The sequence below is a fragment of the Grampus griseus genome (assembly GCF_964374135.1).
Source record: "Grampus griseus genome assembly, chromosome: 12".
NCBI lineage: Eukaryota > Metazoa > Chordata > Mammalia > Artiodactyla > Delphinidae > Grampus > Grampus griseus.
The window spans coordinates 65052282-65068107 of record NC_139006.1 but is presented as its reverse complement, the minus strand read 5'-3'; positions in this window follow the sequence as shown (position 1 = coordinate 65068107).

Below are 15826 nucleotides of genomic sequence, written 5' to 3'. Positions count from 1 at the left end.
TCCAAGCTGGCTCTTGGTCATGGAAGTGATGTTAAATAAAACCCAAGCACTGTGAAAAAAAAAAAAAAGAATGTATATATATGTATAACTGAATAACTTTGCTGTACAGCAGAAATTAACACATTATAAATGAACCATACTTCAATAAAATAAAATTTTTTAAAGAGTTCCCAGTGCCCCCTTCCTCCTCCAGGCCTCTGGTGATCACTGTGACCCTCACGTTTAGGAAGTTGTGCCTCACAGTCTCCACTTTGGCTACCTGTTAGAATTCTCTGAGGAGATTGTCCAGGCCGCCCCTCTAGAACAATCAAATCAGATTTGGGGAGTGGAGACCCAGACATGGGCATTTTTAACAGTCCCCAGGTCATGGCAATGTGCATTTAAAGCTGAGACCTTCAGTTTAACACCATCCTCTTCTCGCTAGCAAATGTTGGAGCATGTACCCCAGGTTACCTTACACCGAGGTTCTCAAACTTGGCTACAAATCAGAATCCCCAGAAAGTTTTTAACTTTTTATTTTTGAGATGAAATTCACATAACATAAAATACATCATTTGACCATCTTAAAGTGGACAATTCAATGGCTCTTAGAACATTTTAGAACATTCTTCACAATGTTGTGCAACTATCACTACCATCTAGTTCTAAAACATTACCATCACCCTGAAAAGAAATCCCGTGCCTCCCGATGCCTCCCTCCCCCAGCCCCTGGCAGTTACTAGTCTACTTTCTGTCTCTCTGGATTTGCCCATTCTGGACAGTTCATGTAAATGGAATCATACAATATGTGGCCTTTAGCTTGTATCGCTTAGCGCGACGTTTTTGAAGTTCATCTATGCATGCATCAGTACTTCATTCCTTTTTATGGCAAGTGATATTTCATTGTATGGATTTACCACATTTTATTTATTTATTCATCCGTTGATGGACATTTGGGTCATTTCCACTTTGGGGCTAACGTGAATAATGCTGTTAGGTCCATTGATGTACAAGTTTTTGTGAGAACATATGTCTTCAGTTCTCTTGGTGACATACCTGGGAATGGAATTGCTGGATCATATGGTAACTCCATACTTAACTTTTTGAGGAACAGCCAAACTGTTTTCCAAAGCAACTGCACCATTTTAGATTCCCATCAGCGGTGGATACATGTTCTGATTTCTCCGCATCTTCACCAACACTTCTTTTCTTTTTTTCTTTTTTACTTTTTATTATAGCTACCTTATCAGGTGTGAAGTTGTATCTCGAGGCTTTGATTTGCCTTTCCCTAACGACTAATGATTTTGCACATCTTTTCATGTACATATTGGCCACTTGTATGTCTTCTCTGGAGAAATATCTCTCCAAATCTTTTGATCATTTTTCAGTTGGTTTATTTGTCTTTTTATTGTTGAGTTGTAAGACCCTGGAAGGCTTCTAAAATCATCCCTACATAAGCCCCAAAACAGCTCAATTGAATCAAAGCACTGGAGTGTACCTGGGCATTGATTATTTCTTAAATTCCCCTAATCTGCAGTTAGGGTTGAAAAGCACTGGTTTACACCACATGGCCAAGCAGGAACAGGGATACCATGTAAGAGCTCTCAGAGTTCATGACTTTATCCGACCACCTGGAGGTGGAGGTGAGTAAGACACAGCCACTGCTGTGTGAGAGCTCTCAGTGTAATAGAGATGCTGGCCCCTAAACAAATAATTATAACACAATGTGTTAAGTGCTCTAATGAAAGGATGTACAACTTGTCGAGGGGACTCCAAGAAAGAGTAGCTCAACTTCCTGCATGCATTAGTATTGCTGAATGTAGGGTGGTGGTCACTAAGGACCCTCAAAAGGTGGTCCCTACTAGCCATGTTAGCACCCCATGGGAGCTTGATAGAAATGCAGACTCTCAGGCCCCACCCCAGATCTACTGAGTTAGAGCCAAGTTTAACGAGAGTCTCAGGTGGTTCATGTGTCCATTAAAGTTGGAGATACGCTGATCTGAGGTCAATTAAGAAGCATTCAGAAAGCCCAGACACCTAAAACAAATACAAAACAAAAAATTCCACTGTAATGAGGTATGGGTTCATTAAATTGTTCCTTAAGGTAACTGACTTCCTTTCTTAAATTGCAACACATTAAATAACTCTTAGTCACACATATCTTAGCATGAATTTGTTTATCAGAAGGTTTTAGCCTAAGCCATTCTCTTCCTGAAGCTTCTCTACCAGCCAGCTTAATAAGAGACAGGGGGAGGGACTAGATTGGGGTAGCACTGGCACTTGGGCATCAGCACAGTTGAATTGAAGTACAGGGGTGATGGGGAAAGCACAGGATGGCTTCACCATTTCTTTCAAAACCAGTCCTTGCTCAGAGTTTTATACCAGATTTGTAGACGCAAGTGTCTTGCCCTAGCATAACCCAACAAATTAATGTAGCAAGAGCCGGTTTAAAACTTGAGTGAAATGACCCATTGGACTGTGTTCATCCCACAAGACCACACCTGAACTTGATCCCTCAGCAGGTGAAATTGCAGCCTCCATTGACCGCGGGCTTTCCAGAGGCCAAATAATCCACGTCCCAGTCTCATAATGGGTTGTATCTAATTCCCATGTGTCCTCATACATAAAGGTTTCCACATCTTCCCAGAGATGACTCATTTCAGTGTTTGGTGAGCTTTGCTGCTGGAGAAATCTTCACGTTTAACTTATAATGCCACACGCTACAATGGGAGATGACATTTCTCAGGGCAGCTGGTTTCCCGTTCCAGGTTTCCATGTTGGGTACCAAATGAAGGCCTCCCCCTCTCAACCCCTCAGCACCAAGACCTCGAATGAGGCCCCAGAGGCAGTACTCTCTGAGGAGTAAGAGATGTGTGAATATACAGTAGTGTTGGTTCTATTAAAACCTTACTTCAAAATTGCTTTGGGCCACCCTCAGAAATGCTTCCCAGCTCCAAATCCTAAGACTTAAGCCAAACTCTTTTCTCTCCCTCCTCACTGATTGGACCTTAACAAAGAGGCAGGAATTTCAATACTTGTTCATTCAGTTATTGAATGCCTACTGGCTTCAGCCTCCAGTGTGTCCAGTCCAGGCTCTCTCCTTCACCCCTTGCATTGGCACTCAGCTCTGGTCCCAGGACTATGCCAAGAAGTCCAAAAAAAACTGAGGCTTCCCATCGACAACACCCCACATCTTACTAATGGTCTCTCCTTACTGGTTTTTAACCATTTTATTGAGATATAGTTAACATACAATTCACCCACTGAAAGTGTACAATTCAATGATTTTTAGTGTTTTCACAGAGTTGCAAAACCATCAGCACAGTCAATTTTAGAACATTTTCATCATTTCAGAAAGAAATCCTGGGGACTTCCCTGTGGCGCAGTGGTTAAGAATCCACCTGCCAATGCAGGGGACACAGGTTCGAGCCCTGATCCGGGAAGATCCCACATGCCATGGAGCAACTAAGCCCGTGCCTCACAACTACTGAGCCTGCGCTCTAGAGCCCGCAAGCCACAACTACTGAGCCCGTGCTCTAGAGCCCACGAGCCACAACTACTGAAGCCCGCACGCCTAGAGCCCGTGCTCCGCAACAAGAGAAGCCGCCACAATGAGAAGCCCACACACCACAACGAAGAGTAGCCCCACTCGCCACAACTAGAGAAAGCCCGTGCACAGCAACAAAGACCCAACATGGCCAACAATAAATTAATTAATTTTAAAAAAAGTAACCCTGGGCTTCCCTGGTGACGCAGTGGTTGAGAATCCGCCTGCCGATGCAGGGGACACGGGTTCGTGCCCCAGTCCGGGAAGATCCCACGTGCCGCGGAGCGGCTAGGCCCGTGAGCCACGGCCACTGAGCCTGCGCATCCGGAGCCTGTGCTCCGCAACGGGAGAGGCCACAACAGTGAGAGGCCCGCATACCACAAAAAAAAAAAAAAAAGTAACCCTGTACCACCCCCTCACCCCTAAGTTCCTCAGCCCAAGGCAACCAATAATCAACTTTCTGTTTCTGTAGATTTGCCTATTCTGGACATTTCCATATAGATTCTACTCTATTCCATACAGATGGATTCATACAAATGTGGTCTTTTGGACTGACTTCTTTATCTTAGCATAATGTTTTCAAAATTCATCCATATTGTAGTATGTATCAGACCTTAATTCATTTTTATGACTGAATGATATTGCATTGTATGATACCCTCTTTTTGTTCGACTATCCTTCAGTTGACAGACATTTAGATTGTTTCCACTTTGGGTTATTACGTATAATGCTACTATGAACATTTGTGTACAAAAAATTGCCCTTTGCTTTCTTAAAGGACCAGAAAAAAAACAAGAATCCTGCTGGTCACCCCAACATTTTGAGTGGAAAGAAGCTGATACAGGGAGAGAAGACATCAGGATACATTCCTTTGGTCCATTTACTAAGTCAAAAATCTCAAGTTAGGTGTCACTGAGCTGTGAGATCTTAGCTAATCCACTTGCTTTTTCTTTCCTTCATTTTCCCACTTTAATTAACGAATTTAATTTCTCTTTCCTAAGGAAATTGGAAGACCATTAATTAAATCATTATTAGAGTATCGGCTTATTATGCATGAGAGACTTATTCCAGAACAAGGTAAGGGAAAATCGACATCATGATGGATAACACAGTAGAATTCAGATGTTACATTCACAGTCAGATGTTCCAAACCTGCCTGCCTGCCACTGTGGTGGCCAGACCCACTGCACCAGCATCTTCCCCTGGCCTTCATGACACTCCTTTATAGTGTTAGCTGATTTATATCTTCATGGAATTTGTTCAAACCCACCAGTAGGCATTGGGAAGTTATGTACACATCTGCAGGCTGGGCTGGTCCAACTTCCACCAGGAAGTTCAAACTCTGCCAGCACCAGCCGAGTGTTCTTCCAGAGTCTCTCATTCATGGAATAACCTGCACATCTTTAGAGCTCAGATGAATCTTGTGAATACCAGGTGATCACCCTTCCTGCTTTACATAGATTAGGACAGGCTCCTCGACACCTCTAGGCTGGCTTACCTCCTAGACAGAATATTCATCTTTTGTGTTTCCTTTCTCCCAATAATTACCAGCCTTCTGATAAGCACATCATAGCAGATGCAGGCTTCTCCTGAGTCTTCCTTCCTTGCCAGTCACCTCTGGTCATCTTTTCCCATTTCTCTTCTTTATTCCCACATACCCACATCACCTGTGCACAATCTTTTAGCTTACCTTTTCCTAAATGTTGAAATTGGCTTCGGTCCAGTAAGATTTGCACCATTGTGAACTGAATTCTGGTAGAATACTAATTCCTTGATGGAAAACTGTCTGAATGACTGTATAAAATTATAGTTTTAAAAAATATTCAGTTCATGGACTTCCCTGGCGGTCCAGTGGTTAAAACTCAGTGCTTTCACCACCGAGGGTCCAGGTTCGATCCCTGGTCAGGGAACTAAGATCCTGCAAGCTGCGGCCAAAAGTAAATAAACAAATAATATAAAATAAAAAATATTCAGTTCAAGTCCTATTCAACAAAATTCCATGGACTTCAGCCTCAATAAAACACGTAGATGATTACAGACAGTAAATCAAATGAAGAGAATAGGCCATTGGTTATTTACCATGTTGTGCAAATCCTGGGGCACACTTCCTGGAAGATGGTTCCCCTATAATCCAAACTTCTTACAGATTAAGGTGGATAGATGCAGGATGTCCTTTGATTTCCTGGGGCTCTTGGCATTCTGAGGAGAAGCAGGGGATGTCTCCTGGGAGGAAGCCACCCAAGAAGGTAGCAAGCACCAGGTCCCCTCAGCTCCTGTTCTCCTGGCAGAGAGGAGGGTTCCTGCACCCCTGCCGTGGAACAGGAGTGGCCTGGCCAGATGGAGGAGGACCAGGTGGAGCCAGCACTCCCAGGCAGGCTGCCAGCCCTGAGCAGAGCCTAGGAGCAGGCCGTAAGGAACGAAGCCAGGGGCTTCCCTGGTGGCGCAGTGGTTGAGAGTCCGCCTGCTGATGCAGGGGACGTGGGTTCGTGCCCCGGTCCGGGAGGATCCCACGTGCCGCGGAGCGGCTGGGCCCGTGAGCCATGGCCGCTGAGCCTGCACGTCCGGAGCCTGTACTCCGTAGCGGGAGAGGCCACAACAGTGAGAGGCCCGCGTACCGCAAAAAAAAAAAAAAGAACGAAGCCAGGAGACAGAATGTGAGACTTTTCCAGAGTGTCCACGGATGTGGTCTGCGGTGACCACATGGGGAGCAGCGGCAGCGCCTGGGATCCAGCCTTCAGCACCACCACGTTCCTGGCGGTGCTGTTTATGAGGCCGCCACTCAGGCACTGAGCGGCTTGTTTTTATAAGGGATACTCTGATGGGCTAATTAGGATGGAGAAGACATACCTCCCAACTCAGGGGAGCTCAGGGGAGCACAGTGCTGCCCCCGACTGCCTCACAAGGAGGGAGGGGATGCTGACTGCAGGAATTTGTCTGCTGAGGGGAGTATCCACGCTGGGTGCTGCCCCCTCATCAACCTGTCCCTCTCAGCCTGGACCTTTCCACTGAGTAAATGTTGGAGAAATATTTTAAATATGCAATGCAGTTCATTATCCTTCCTACCTCCAGACTCAATAGAACCGAGTGATTAAAAACAGCAGATTTGGAGTCAGAGACCTGGGCGCAAATCCCACTTATTGTTCTGACCTGTGACAACTCAGCCTCTCCAAGCCTCGGGTTCCATGTTTGAAACAAAAGGAAAACTCATCTCATAGCAGCGGAGTGAGGATTAAATGAAGTGGGGCTGGATAGGGCCTGGTTTCACACTGGCTCCTCTATTCTTCCAGAACCCTCTGGGCCTGCCTCACTAATAACTGGAGTGTCCAGGCCTCCCTTGCAGCCCCTCCTCTACGGCAGCTCCTGTCCCCCAGCTGCTTCTGTCCTCGGGGAGCATCCCCTCCCACCGTGTGTGTTGGTTCTGCGGTAAAACATCTCTAGGACATTTCTTCAGGAATGTGGGCAGTTCTGGTGTCCCACGGCAAGCCAGTTAGGCAAGTCTGGAAATCTCAGTGAATGCCAATCGCCCACTCACCTGAGCGCCACAGAGATTGTTTCTTCGTTGGTCGTTTTCTTTCTTTTTTTTTTTTTTTTGCGGTACGCGGGCCTCTCCCTGCTATGGCCTCTCCCGTTGCGGAGCACAGGCTCCGGACGCACAGGCCCAGCGGCCATGGCTCACGGGCCCAGCCGCTCCGCGGCATGTGGGATCCTCCCGGAACGGGGCACGAACCCGCGTCCCCCGCATCGGCAGGCAGACTCTCAACCACTGCGCCACCAGGGAAGCCCCATTGGTCGTTTTCTTACGAGAAAGTTTTGCAATGGGTGTTCCTTCAGAGAAAGCAGGTGCCCCCCGCCTTGTAATAGGTGAACATCCAGATTTATACAGAGAACAAACAGACTCATAGAGGAGTCTTCTGGAAGGTAAATTCTTCTAGTGCTATTTTAAGGGAAGGAAATAACAGGCTTATTGCCTGTAGACCCAAGTTTAAGTCCAAGTTCATCCACTTACTGAGAGGCCCGGGACCACCCACTGACATCTTTGAACTTCAGTTTTCTCCCCTGCCGTATATTGTTGTAAAGGGTAAATGAGGGAACATAGATGAAAGGACTTTATAATGCCTTTAATTAGTCATTATTACATAACTAAATTTACATAAATATATCTGTTGTGCAATGTGAAACTCATTTACATGGGCTAACCCAAGGTTGTTTTTAAAGGCCCTATTCTAACTTTTTTTTAAATGTGGGGTGATTCTGTGAGGAATCGGAGTAGGACAGGATTTATGTCAAAATGGAAGGCTGAATGCTGGCTAACATCTGTAGCAAAGAGCGATGAGGAAATCCATTCCTGAGGCTCCTGGTTGCCCACCTTTCAGTTCTGATCGCTCTGGGTTTCATTAGCATCAATAAGTGACTAAAAATACATTTGAGTATCACGATGCTTAATATTATAGTTGTTTTTGGTACTATTTCCTCCTACTTCCCCTCTCACACTCATGCTCCCATCGAACAAGAGTTGAGAAAAGTTATAAAGTGAGTCTTCACCTTCCATCGGCTCCCCTCCAGCTGTGATACCCTGTTCCCAGAGGCCGAGCTTCTCCATTCAGCTTCAGTTGGCCTCCGGCTTTCAAGGGACGAAAAGTCTTCTTTCCCTCTCTCTCCCATGTGTCATCCGTGTCCCTGCCACAATGAGGAGGCAGAAGCCTGCCAGGTGCTTTCTCCTCCTCCCAAAGTCAAGGTGATGTGTGAAGGGGAAGCCCTTCTGAGTGAGAGACGTGACTTTGACCATAAGCCAACAGGCATAAGAGGCCAGTGATTATTGGCTTCCTGTTTTCTCCATATCTCACCTCTGGGTCCTACGGGCTGACCCTGAGTCTCTGTCGCCACTCCTTGAAGCTCTTGCATCAGCTGCAAGCTGATTAGGAAATTCTCATCTGTCTTCACTTGGATTCCCTGGGAGACAGGCTGTCTGAGATGGAGGTTTGAGGGCAGGACTTCTAGTGGGCAGGGGAGAGGTGACTTATGATGTCACAAAGGCCCTGGCTGATCCCACCAGGAGCTGTGCAGCCCCTACAGTCCTCCAGAGTTGTCCTGTCTTCAGGCAAGGAGGTCACTGGTTGTGGACTGCCTCTGGGGAGGGGCTGTGACCATAAGCCCTTTTGTTGACTGAGGGTAATTCCTGCAGACAGACTCAGATGAGACCCCTCAACTGCCGACGCTCCCAGCAGCCAGGGGGGTGAGTGCCTCAGTTCCGAAGGGGGCCTCTAGTTGGCCCTCCACACATCCACTACACCATCTGAGTGATATCTTGGCATTTTTTAATGTTCAAAATTTTGTTTAAAAATAAAAATGCCATTGTAAATAAGTAAGTGTGTGTTTACTTAAAGTTGTTCTATTCAAAACATAAGTTTTGGGAGTTCCCTGGTGGTCTAGTGGTTGGGATTCAGTGCTTTCACTGCCGTGGCCTGAGTGCAAGCCCAGGCTGAGGAACTGAGATCCCATACGCTGTGTGGTGCGGCCAAAATGATAAAAAAAAAAAGAAGTTTTGTATATTTGGAAAGAGCAATTCTGCAGCAGTGCAGTTGGGTCACCAGGGAAACGAACTGCAGGGTCTGTGAAGCCACATTGCTGAGGGTTTCTATTTGATTGGCCAAAAAGAAGCCTGTGTAGAGAGTTTGGGGCGGCCTAATCAGAAAGAAGATGAGCGTGTCTTAAAAAAGGACACAGGACCCACAGGAGGACAGATATCGCCGACAGAATACAGGCAATGAGTTGAGGTCGTGATGGAATATGCTCCTTCACAGTGACTGGTTGAAGCTCTAGCTTCACAGCAATCCCACTGAAGTTGTCCTGGGATAATGACCAGGGCAGAAGCAAAAATATGTTTACTTCTATAGTATACTCTTAGTTTCTCCATTCTGATAATCTCCATTCAGATAATCCCACCCTCTGCTCCCGGCCTCAACGCTTCCAAGTTTGTATGTGGCATCTGACTACGATCACCCACTTCCTGTGAAATGATAAACAAAGTTGAGTGTGAATACCTCTGGGCTGAGATAATTAGCGCTGGTCCAGATAACTGCTCCTTGCTGCTACAGCTGACCTCTGGTCCTAAACCCTTGCCTGCTTAGACCTGTCCTAGCTTCCAGACTCTTCCCACTGTTACCAACCAGAGTTCTTGGCCTTCCCCAATCAGTAGAGGGGAAGACAATTTCCTGTCTCTAGAGGCCAGACAAGAAATTTAGGCGAGGCTTTATTGGGGCCCCTGCTGCAGCACGGGGGAGCGAGAACAAACAACAGGTTCCATTGCTTGCTCACTCCCCGCTCCCCGAGGGGGGCGAACTTGTTCTTTATAGGGGGTGAAGGTAGGGATGTGTCCAGGGGTTGGGCTGGAGGCGTAGCTTAGGTGGTTTGCCCACCTCTTAGGTGGTGCTGCGCACAGGGGCCATGCTCAGTACCCTGCTTTGGCTCCCAACACGCCTGTTTTTGCTCTAGGCTCTTAGAAAGTGGCAGCTGGATTTTTTGGTCTCTTTGTATATTTTGGGTCCAGAATTTACCCCACCTGCTCATGCATGCAGTTATTTTTAGTCCCATATAGTTTCTTTATGTTTTGTTGCTCAAGGAGAGGTGTGTCCAGGTGCAAGCACGGCGGCACTGCAGCAAATGGTCCGAGGTCCCAGCCTGTCTCACCACCACGATACATACATGCGCTGATATTACATAAGGAAAGTCAAAGTTACACTGTATTGCTAACCACAGACGTTTAGGAAGACAAATGACTTGAATCCTAGTTTATAGTTGTTTTACTCTTATTCCTTTTATTTGCTTATTAAGCTTTTTTTTTTTAGGAAAAACCACTCCCAATTTATAGATAAACCCACAGTTAGCAAAGACAGCTTTGACACCTTTCTCCCCCTCTCAAGGCAACTACTGCTGCCATGGAAATCATTGGGTAGGAGGGGGATGGAAAAACAAATGCTGGTGCTTAGAGGATCTGCAGCATCAGGAGTGGAGGAATGAAATCAACTGCGGAAACCCAGCAATATTTTAGGAGACTTGACTAGAGGAAAGATTCCCAAAGAGGACTAGCCTATTTGTAAGGTGACCGCCCTGACCCAGTGATCTCCTACCCTAACAGGAAATTTTCCTTTTGATGTGCTTGGCTGCCTCGAGGCAAAGATTAATTTGGATAACAAGCATCTTCTTTTAACAATGTTTATAACGCTGAACTGGTTAGAGGTCTACTAGCCATTGATACATGAGCAGGACTGAGTTCGTTTCAAAGCTTCCAACGGATCCCTTGCAGATGTCAGCTACTCTGAATAAGCAAGAGCCTGGGTTGAAGGGTAGAAAGTAGCGCTGAAAACAGGTGAAAACTGAGAAAAGGACATTTGGTAACAGTGGCTGTTCTAGTACCTACTTGGCATCCATCCTTCCAAGGAGTTCAGTGTTTCAGTTTGTTCATATAGTCAAAGGAGGCCCCACGGAAGCACGTTGACTCTAATTTGTAGAGGGGGCGCCACTGAACCCCCAAGTCATACAAGACACAATGGAGGCACCCAGACTATACTTCTACCTTTCGGCAATTTCAAAAAGTTCTTTTAGTCGGCCAGAAAGAAGGCTTCAGCCCTTTCCTCTGTCACCTGAATTAGGTTAAGAATATATTTCTAACTCTCTAACCCAGTCCCCCCACCATGTCCATGATTAAACCTGGTATTTCAGAATGTCTTGGGTGGAAGTGAAGACCAGCCACTTCCCACCATCATGAAGGCCCCTTGCACAGAGTTTTCTTCTCATTTTAAAACGTTTTAACATTTAAGACTAGAAATAAAGTCAAATGTATGTACTTCATCAAACTTCATAGTGATAGATCAGTTTAAATTTACTAAAAGTTGACTACAAGATGGAATGATTTAAAGGACAACTTAAAGGGAATAAAAATGAATTCCTGGGACTTCCCTGGTGGTCCAGTGGTTAAGAATCCGCCTTCCAATGCAGGAGACGTGGGTTCAGTCCCTGATCAGGGAACTAAGACCCCATGTGCCTCGGGGCAACTAAGCCCGCGCACCACAGCTAGAGAGAAGCCCGAGCGCCACAAGGAAAAGCCCGCATGCCACAACTAAGACCCGACACAGCCAAATAAATATTTATTTGCATTTTCAGCTGGGCCCCTGGGCACCCTGAAGAAAGACAGTATTTTTCAGCTTCTGGTGTGATCATCCGACTGATTTCTGGCCATATAATGTGGGCAACTCCTCATTGATGCTCTTAAAAGGTAACATTTCCCCCCATTTCCACCCTCCCACGGGCTAGAAGTGGACCTAATGGGGGACACTTTGGACTGCGGGGGTGAGGGGAACATCCTATGAATGTCAGAGCAAAAACTAAGAGCCTGGCTTTATGGAACAGAACCTCAATACTAGCTGAGACTAACACAATAGAGAATTCATCTTCTATCTGGTTTAAGTCACTGTTATCTAGATCCTATGGGACCAAACCTATATCCTCACCAATGTTACCCGGTCCTCCTCCCCAGTCCTCCCAAACATCCACCTTCAGGACTTTCTACTGCGATTCGAATAATTTCTCCTCTTGTTCTTCAGTGAAAGGAGTTGTTGTCTGCTTCTTACCAACAATTAGTATCAAATAGAGAATATATCCTATATTAAAGTAACTTCTTGTCAAAACCTAGGCTTAGGCAGGATAATTCTTTCAAATTTTGAGAACTGAGTTGCTAGACCATGAAGAATTTTGTAGATTTTTATTATTTTACTATTAAAATGTTAAATCTTGAAATCGGTTAATCATAAAGTAAAAACTAACCATATATTTATTTTTATACATTATATACACTTGAGAAATAAATAGTATTCTAAGCATTTAAAAAAGCATCATTATATACAAATAAGGCTTCAAGCCAAATGTGTAAATACAGGACCCACTGAGGATTCGATTCCCAAGGCTTCCATTACAAAAGTAGAAGTAACCAGGATGCACAGTCAATAATACAAGCTCTACTTTGGCTAGAATGCAATCACAGAAGCAACAGAAAAGGCACACAATTGGATTGAGAAAACACCTTGAATTAAGGTATTTGACTGGTTATGTCTTCAGAGGTTTGGCACAGAACAATGACACAACCTTGGCACAATAGAGATTAAAACAACGTCCTTTAAAAACCTAAGTACAGAAAAAGTCGCTCTCCCCCTTTCTCACCTGACATCACATCTCCTTCCAAATCAATCTTATCCATAAAACTCCCAACCCTTGGCCCAGTTGTTCTCCCAGTTATATATTAATAAAAGAGTTTTGGGTTTCATGGATGGCTCTGAAAAAAATTCCTTGTTTGTTACATCTGGGGCATATTGGTGGGAAATGGCTATACGAGTCCTGATGAGGTAGCAGAGATGAGCATACCATGGGCATTGCCTCCAGGAAGTCTAGGTCCTCACCTGGCTCCTCCACCAACTTGGTATATAATTCTAGGCTTGTGCTGAACCTCACTAAGCTTCGGTTTTGTAAAATAGAGATAATAGTAACTGCCCTGCTCACCTCCTGTTGTGAGTCTCTAATTAAGTGATGCATGTTCAAATCTTTTGAAAATTATAAAAGGGTTCCTCAGATATCATGTATATTAATTCAAACCAAGATCTAGAATTAAGGGCTTTTTGAAGAAGTTCAGCACAGAAAGGGCACTTGTATTGGAACAAGATATTTCAAGAAGGAAAAAGCATGGCATTAATTCAATCTTGGTACCAGCTGTGTGTGACAGGTGCTGGTTTCTGTATGAACAGACATGTGTAACATATGTAATAGCCTCCAGCTTCCTACACAGAAGAGATTTTGCCAATCATATTCAGCAACTGGCACCATTCTGTCCCTAACATGTATAACACTCCGCTTGCCACTCTGCTGGTGATCAAAGATGTCACTCTTAAGGGAAATGCACTTTAACTAAGAAGAAATAGGTAGAAATCACTTAAAGCCTCAGGGTCCCCAACTCTCACATCCTGTAGCCCTCCCAGTGCCCCTCATGCCTTTCATCACGTGCATATCCATGGATCATCTAAACGGGAAGAGAGCCTAGACATCCCAACCCCATTAGGTTTCAAATGAGAAGATGGTCTGCAAAGATTTACTAAGGTGTCTACTGCCATGTGCTAATTAAGTTTCAGTGCTTAATAAACATTTGTCCAATCAAAAAATGAGCAATGGAGGGGCTTCCCTGGTGGTGCAGTGGTTGAGAATCTGCCTGCTAATGCAGGGGACACGGGTTCGAGCCCTGGTCTGGGAGGATCCCACATGCCGCAGAGCAACTAGGCCCATGAGCCATGACTACTAAGCCTGCACGTCTGGAGTCTGTGCTCTGCAACAAGAGAGGCCGCGATAGTGAGAGGCCCGCGTACCGTGATGAAGAGTGGCCCCCGCTTGCCACAACTAGAGAAAGCCCTCGCACAGAAACGAAGACCAACACAGCCAAAATAAATAAATAAAAATTAATAAACTCCTACCCCCAACATCTTCTTAAAAAAAAAAAAAAAGAGCAATGGAAAAAGAAGAAAGCCAATGATGTGTGCTTTGGAGAAGGAGCTGGGGAGCAGGACCGAATAAAATGTAACCAGTCCACGTCACCAGTTACCCATCGAGCCCCAAGAGCGAGGGCCGCCACACCTCCCCAGATCTACTCTCCCTCCCCCGGTGAACAAGGTCCCAGGTCTGCCATCCTGACACGAGTCAGCTCCCAGCAGCAAGACCCCTCACTATGACTCAAGTCAGGTCAGGCAGCTGACAGCCTTCCACGCAGAGTCACTCGGAGCCTGTGTTCCTTGTTGGGTGAAGCACCGGCTCATCCAGTCCTGAGAAGCCAGCCCAGTACGCATAGAGGCCAGGGCATCGGCCATTTGCACACAGATCTGGAGTTAGAGCTATCGTAGAGCAGCAGCGGGAACAGCAGGAACAGCAGGATGTGGTCTCCTCTGGAGAAAAGTCCCAGCCATCATGGGAGGCACGGTGCTGGGCCCAGCAAGTGGGCTCCTCCCATTGCTCCAGGGTCAAGGCCAAGAAGGGTCTTTCCATCAGGTGGGTCCTCAGCAGTAACGTTCCTCCATGTGCTTGGAAATCAGGGAGTGGGGGGCCTTGCGGGGACCTTCAAGGATGCTCCGGGGCTGGGCTGAAAGGAACCACGTGGGAGTGGTATTCATTAGCTGGCTTTGCAAACATGCAACTCTGTTTACCACAAGACCAAGCTTTCTTCCATACCTATTAGCCTCTTTTATTTGCTTCCCTTTCAGAACAAATGGAGAAAGTCCTGAATGCTCCTCCTCCCCCTCCCCCAACAAGCCACAGATTCACCTTGAGAAACACCACACCGGAGCCTGCTCCGGGTTCCTAGTTCCATACACCTCAGTGTTGACATCTGCATATTTAGCAGAATACTCACCCACAGCACGCACATGTGCACACAAGCACACACACACACAAACACAACTTCGGGGAGAACTATAAAGTGCTCCTTTGCTTTGATCTAGAAACACAAGACAGCCGGCAGTGTGGCAGGAAGGGGGCAAGGCAAAGTCAAGACATCTTGATTCTAGTCTCAGCTACAGTAATGCACTATTGAGCCTCTTGGAACCTTCGTCTCCTTCTCTGTGAACAGGTGAACGGTCTCCACGGCAGGAGAGAGAGTACTGACGGTGTAATATATGTCCAGGGATTCACCACTTCCTGGTGTTAATTTATTACTCGGGCTCCTATTGTTTTCTGTTCCTTTGAAGGCAAAGGAAAGGACCTGTTTTCTCAAAGAGGTATTCTGAGGCGAAGTATAACGTTCTCAACTGTTATGAAGTTCTGGAGCGGAAAAGAAGTATATAAGAATAACAATAAGAATAGCAATCCTTCCTGGGTGTGTCCAATTTACATGGCTGTTCTGAGGATCAATGAAGTTAGTACATGTGGAAGCACTTGGAAAGGTATACATTTGAATACAAACATAAAGAATTAAAATTATTACTATAGCAGAAAATCATATCCAGACTAGACCGAGTCACTTAATTAGATGGGCAGTTTTCAGAATCTCACACGTCCTGTGATCACCGACCTTGTGGTCACGTTGATGCTCCTGAACAGGAGACAGAGCAGCCAGGGTGTAGCCCGGCCCTCCAGGCTGGCAGACAGTTAATCACAGGGGATCCCAGCACGGGCGCGGCTGCTTGATAATTGATACTCAGATTGAGGAGAGGTGACTTGTCTGAGCAAATGGAACCTCCATGCGTGAGAAAGAGCACAGGCTTTAGAGTAAACCAA